Genomic DNA, 6,580 nt, shown 5'->3' with positions numbered 1-6,580 from the left:
AGCTCAATCAAAGCGATTGAGTTTTGTCCTATCCATCCTATAGGTTTGGGCCGGTCACATATGTTGCAGTCTTCAGCTTGTTGACATCGTCTTCAACAAGGATTCTTGAAGCAGAGAGTGGTGATGCGGGCCTGGTGTTGAGTCGTCGAGGTTGAGGTAGAGGCTAAAACTGTGTAGTCTTCTTGCTCAACATCCCGGGGACGTGGGGTCTTCGAAGGGGTAGTTTTGTAGGTACTCCCAAAGTAGGCATCTTCTGGTGGCTGGCCTAGAAATTACTAGTCAAAAACTGAGGACTTGATCCCTGACGACTGCAAAAAGTGCAAGTCCACGGAGGAACAAGGTCAGATTCTTTGACATACTTTGGTGACAACCAAAGACATGATATTATCATTCTTTTATGTGCACACTAAGTCGGCCTCCAATCTTCAATAGCTGTCGTTGGAGATTCATGAGTCTTCCTGAGGGATTGATGTATCTTTGAGTTCTAGTCTCCGGTCTGAGTTGGGGGACATCGTCCAATATGTAGGTTTGAAGTGGATGAGACAATAGAGTAAGAATTTTCAAACACTTCTATAAAGCGGAGAGATAAGAATTTAGAAGTTTTGAAGAAACAAGAGGAGTAGAAGCTATGCTTCCGACTAACGAAAGAATTTGTTTGGTAAATAGTTTTGCCCAAGTACTTGTTTCCTAACTAACGTCCATGCTAACTAAGGTCTCCTACAGTTAACCTGGCTCTGATACCAGCTCTGTGGGGACCCCGGACTAACTGTCCGAAATACCCTGTTATGTATACAGTTCACGATCCCATGATCAGTGCGCCGTGAACACATAACCGAACTGATATCAAATTACATCACCCTTTACAAAACGAAAAAAGAAAATTACAATAAGGTCACATGACCAATCTTTACATAATAGCCTCGAAGGGCCTAATCTAATCATCAGAGTCGCGGAATCACTTCAATCAGCGTAGAACCCAAGTCATCTGCCGTAACCCTACGAGCAGCCGGCCGGGAAGACGTTCCTAGCTCGCATAGACGTCGTCAACTCCTTCTTCATCCGTCGAATTCCTCCAAGTCCGGCCAAGTAAATAGCCAGGGACAAAGCCGTGAGTACATTGGAATTGTACTCGCAAACCATCAAGAAAGGTGCTAACAATTCTAACTAAAAGAGACAAGAGAGGAAGAATAGTTTCTCTTGTGGATGTAGCATGTGAAAGAGGGTCGAGTTTCTCTTGTGGATATAGCATGTGAAAGAGAATCAATTTCTCTTGTGGATATAGCATCCCAACATCGCAGTTGAAGGGGACACTAAGAGGGTTCTATGACATCTCTATATCTTTGTTAAAGAAGATACTTCAAAAGAGTTCTACAACATAAAACACTAGGATGGGAGTAACCCTTTTTATTTCCTTTCCGACCATCTTCACATGGTCAACCACTTTCCCGTACCCTTCCGGTACTCCGAAAACAACTTTCTCTTTTTCTTTGTAAAGCATTTCTAAAACAAAACTCGACACGGCTACGTAACGGCCATCCCAACCGTCCATGACCGCGGACGCGGCTATTCGAATAGTTTTGACTCTGCAGAGTTTGCACACTTTCACCACAACTATCCGGATACCTATCGTGTGGGCATCATCCCCGCATAACGACATATGCCACGACGGATACCCGGACATAACCTTTCGCCCATTCGACTTAACACGAGGTCCTACCCTATGGAGTATGTACCTCCCCGGCACCGTGGCAGCTCACCTCCTTTTGAGCGTGGCTCCACCGCCAAGCCAGGAGACCCATAGTGTCTTCCGGACGGGTCAGCCCCGAAGGCCTCCCGTTATACTATTGTCCCAACCTCGACAACCCGGACTCGGGGGTAACCGTACCCTTGTATAGTTGTGCGGTGCCTCATGCTAAGAAGAACAAACGTCAAGTTAAGCCCCGTGCCCACGTTGGAGTAGCTATGGTTGCGCCGTGTAATTGTTCCGGGCGAATACAAAGAACCATGTGTCGTTTTTTCTCAAAACCCAAGTCACACACACATTCCTTTTCTCAAACATCTTTGACAAGATCCTTTTTGCCTTCATAAACCATACACTTGGGTAAGGTTATCTCACCCAAGGTTTTCATAAACATTTACAACAAGGTAAACCTTGAGGGGTTCCCAACCTAAAGTTTTATGTAGGAGCTGAGATACAACAATGGCATGATGCTAGCCGTCATACCTCTAAGGAGATGATAATTTAGGTGTCAAGGGGATAATACATGCTTAGGATAAGCACGCATGGGGACAACATAAGTAGGAGGATTCGACAAAGGGTCATGATGTTGATCATCATACCACTAAGAAGATGGTAAAATAGGTGGTCAAGGGGGCATACATGCTCGGGGTAAGCATGCATAACAACAACAAGGGGTTCAACATACTTGAGAGTAAGTATGTATAGCATCAACAAGAGGTTCGGCACACTTGGGAGTAAGTATGCATAGCATCACAAGGTAGAAGGTATAACAAGGGCATGATACTAACCATCATACCACTAAGGGGTGCAAAAAGGGCGTCGAGAGGTCGACACACTCAAGGTAAGTAGGCATACCCATCACATTTAGAGGGTACACCATGATCATGATGTTGACAACCACCATTCACAAAAAGGGGTTTGTCGACGAGGTGCCAAAGAGAGTAAACATGCTCACGGTAAGCATGCCCCGACAACAAAAGTAGAAATCACACAAGATAGATCGAGAGACAATAATACAAACAAAGTAACCACAATATGTGATTCAATATTCAGAGATCAAGAGATGGCTTGCCTTGGTTGGCTTGTCCCTGGTCCTCTTCAAAACTTTCTCAAAAATCCTCCCCTTCAACTTCTCCCTCTCGTTCGTATCTAGCGTCGCAAAAGTAAACAATACATACAATCAAAACATAACCCAAGAACAAAGGTGTGAATCAAATACATATGGAAACATGCAGGGGAGTTGTGTGACAGTAACAAATCATGGTTGGGCCATTTTTAAAAGGGGTGGTAAGGTTTTGAATAATTTAAATAGGTTTTAATTCTATCATTGTATGTGACACACATATACTCATAAGCAGAGACAAAATTCATGAAAAGAGACTAATATTATTTTTCCTATATGGGAAATGACAAAACAAGATTAACACAATTGGATTCATTCAAAAATATTTATCCTACAATTTTAGGAATTAGCTAGAGTGTGTAGTACATAAAGAACAAGTTTAATTCACCAAAAATCGTACAAAAATCCTAAAAATACGTGACCAGTGGCATCGGAAAGGTGTTTAAATTTGTGAACTAATGCAATTGGTTTCACTGAATTTGGGTTTGTGGATCTAGATTTATTAACAAAAGAGTGCCACTGGGTTTTTTTATCACAACAAACAGCAAATTCAAATTTTCAAACGAATAAACGGGCGGGAAAGCTCTGGGCCGCGCAGGGTGGCAGTGTTGGGCCGGCCCAGGTGGTTATACAGGTGGAGGGAGGGAAAATAAAAGAAAAGAAAGGGGAGAGAGGGCCCGGGCGGGCCAGGCCTTTGCATGGCCGACGTGGCCAAGTGGCCCACGCATGCATGCACGCTCGGGCGTCTCCCTCGCGACGCACGCAGACGCATGCGCGGCGGACGGAGAAGGAAGGGCGAGCGGCCAGGGCTCACCTGCGCGAGAGGGCGGCGGTCGTCGGTGTCGTCGGGGCGGGCGGCGGCGGGTCGAGGCGGTCCGGCCGCGCGTCCAGGGGCGGCTCGGGTCGTCCTTCTCTTACCCCTGCAGCTCCTCCTGGCGACGCCCTCCTCGCACCTACTCCCGGTCCGGCGACGTTGACGTCCAACTCCGGCGAACCTGGGCGGCGTATAGCAGGCGGTTAAGGATAGATAGCAGAGGTAGGAGATGGGGTTGGAACAGAGAGAGAGAGAGCGACGGGAACGACAGAGGCGACGTCCACTTCGCCCGTTCTTCATGGTGACCACGGCAGTGGTGACCTCGCCGGCGTGCAGCAGCAAGGGGGCGCTACGGGTGCGTGCTGCGGGTGTTCTAGGGTGGGAAAGGAGAGGTGTGAGAGGGTGGAGAGTGGGATGGGGTGAGCAGAGGGCTCGGGTGACCTTTTTATATCCGAACATCGGCGTATGGTGAGCGTGGTGCACGCGGTTGTGGACGCGCGAGGTTGAGCGTGATCGAGCAGCTGGGTTGCACTATCGTGCACGGCGTCCAGTGGTGGTTTTAGTGCAGCTGAAAACCCGGAGATACGCGTGCTGAGCAGGTCACTGTGTGGTGGTTTCCGAGGCTGCCCGCAGGTGTTCGATACCAATCAAATGATGAAACGGGGTTTAGGGAGGGATCTAGGGTGCTGGATAGCGTCAAGATACGATGCCTTATAGGCCTAAAGAAGTGGACAAGGCTGAGATGGCTAGGTTGCTTGGGAACGCATGAGCTCGGCCGGAGCAGGGGTGACCACGCCTATGGCAAGCATGGGAGAGGCCATTGTGGCGCAGGGATTGCCTCGGGAGTATGCGTATAGGGGAGAGGGATGCCGGGACGTCTCCTTGGCGCGGTCTCGGGGCCGGGGCGCCGGTTGTGGTCCGGACCGAATTTGGGTGACCACCGAGAGAGAGAGGAGGGATGAAGGGGCTAGAGGCTGTCTAGGGCTGCCTTAATGATGTCCAGAGATGGTGTGAGGGCTGGCTGTTCGTTGACATAGAGTGGAGGGAGGAGAGGTAGGCTGCAAGCAAGGTTTTCATTGAGCTTATGCCATTTATGGCATTGGGAAGGGGAAGGGAGAGAAAAGAGAAAAGGTGGTGGAGTAGGGGTGTAGGGATGGTTAGGGAAGCTAGGTAGGGTGCGGGTATGTGGCTTCCCATGGTTTGACCAAGAGAGGAGGGAGGGAGAGAGAATAAGGGAGAGGTAGTGCATGTAGAGGTGGCATGGCATGGCCGGCCACATCTTGTGTCAAAACCAAGATGGTCATGCATATCTTCCCAAATGGATTATGGAGATATTTTAGGTGATGTTACTAATGATGGCAAGGGTAGTGATAAGTTTGGAAAATGGAGAGTTGCAATATGTGATACTCAACTATGGAAAAGGAGAGAGAAGGGGAGGTGTGAGCATGATCACATGCATTAAGGCATAAGCAAAAATTAGGTGTCAAATTACGGTATAGTCGGTACACAAAGGTTACTATATAAATATGGCTCAAGAAATAGGGTTGGGACTTCTTTTATGGTTGTGGCAATTTTTGGAATGAAAAGTAATTAAAAAAAATTAAGAGAAACTATGTGAATAAAAGGAGTCCGAAAAGTCCTATTTATTTGATAAAGCAAGGTAGATTTTCTCATGTTTAAAAGCAAGGAAGAAAAACAAGAGATGGTATAAGTACCAAAAATATGCATTTTGTGAGTAAACAAAACAAGTGTAATAACCAATATTTTTGGGTGGAGTTAAGGTGATATGAGATACCACACACATTTCCTATTTTAGAGATTTTGAAAAGCTTTGATAAAACTAAGATTAGTTTTGTAGTGCAAAATAGAGAAGAGACTTTTAAATAGGATTTTTGGTAAATACAATATTTTGGGAGAAGTGATCTCAAGGGTAGAGGGTGGCTACACAATGTAGCTACCATCTTCACTCTTGGTTTTGTGGAGATTAAACATGGATTAAAATAAAAACAAGGGGTAAAAGAGGAAGAATTGATCTAGTGCTGAAATAGTGGATAGGGTGCAAGATCAAGTGAAAAATAAGAATTGTGAGGGTAGCATGGCACATGCAAGACGTGGAAGTTGTAGAGGGTGTTGCATAGATGAGATCCATGCATTGAGGTCAGCAATAACAGTTGAGGGTGCTAAGAGATCAACTGCCAAAGTTTGAATATTTTAAGCCTGCCAAAACAGAGTTTTGACTTGGCCTCAAAACCATCAGGGATAAGTGGGTATAAGAGAGATTTGGTTCAAGGCAAGGACATGGTTGGGAAGTGCTCATGATAAGTTAGGTCTAGGACCAAATGCATTGCCTTAGATGGCAAGGGGTAGCTTAATCCAGGGGTTCCAAAATGGAACCTGAAAATAGATTTAGGACTTAGCCCAATTTTGTGATGTCCTAGGGTTTTTTTTACTAGGATAAGAGAGAAGGATGCATTAAGGGTGTAGATGATTCCTAGTCTTGAACTAAGGATGAGTTGAGCAAGATTATACCATAAAGAGGGATTTTAAGAAGGCTTACTCATGTTGTCAAGAGAAGGGAGGGTTTGAGGTATTTAAAAAGGAAAACAACTTTTTTTTTAAGCCACACATGGGTTTTATTAGGTGAGTTTTTGGTTTTACCTCTAGAGGTGTTGTTCTTTGGGGTAGCTCAAGACAAAACTCAACAAGCAAATCAAGACAATTTATCTACCAACAGATCAAGGCAATACATCATAACAAACAGATCAAGGCAATTCATGTTAATTAGTCTATAGAAAAAAAAAATTGTTCCCCCTAATTTTTGCACTTTGGATAATTAAACAAGCTTGCAAAAAGTTGGGGTGTTACATCCACTTTCCATGGTGATTTCTTCCGGACTTTTCTA

This window comes from Lolium rigidum, chromosome 5 (genome assembly GCF_022539505.1).
Source record: "Lolium rigidum isolate FL_2022 chromosome 5, APGP_CSIRO_Lrig_0.1, whole genome shotgun sequence".
Classification (NCBI taxonomy): domain Eukaryota; kingdom Viridiplantae; phylum Streptophyta; class Magnoliopsida; order Poales; family Poaceae; genus Lolium; species Lolium rigidum.
This window is presented reverse-complemented; position numbering follows the sequence as displayed.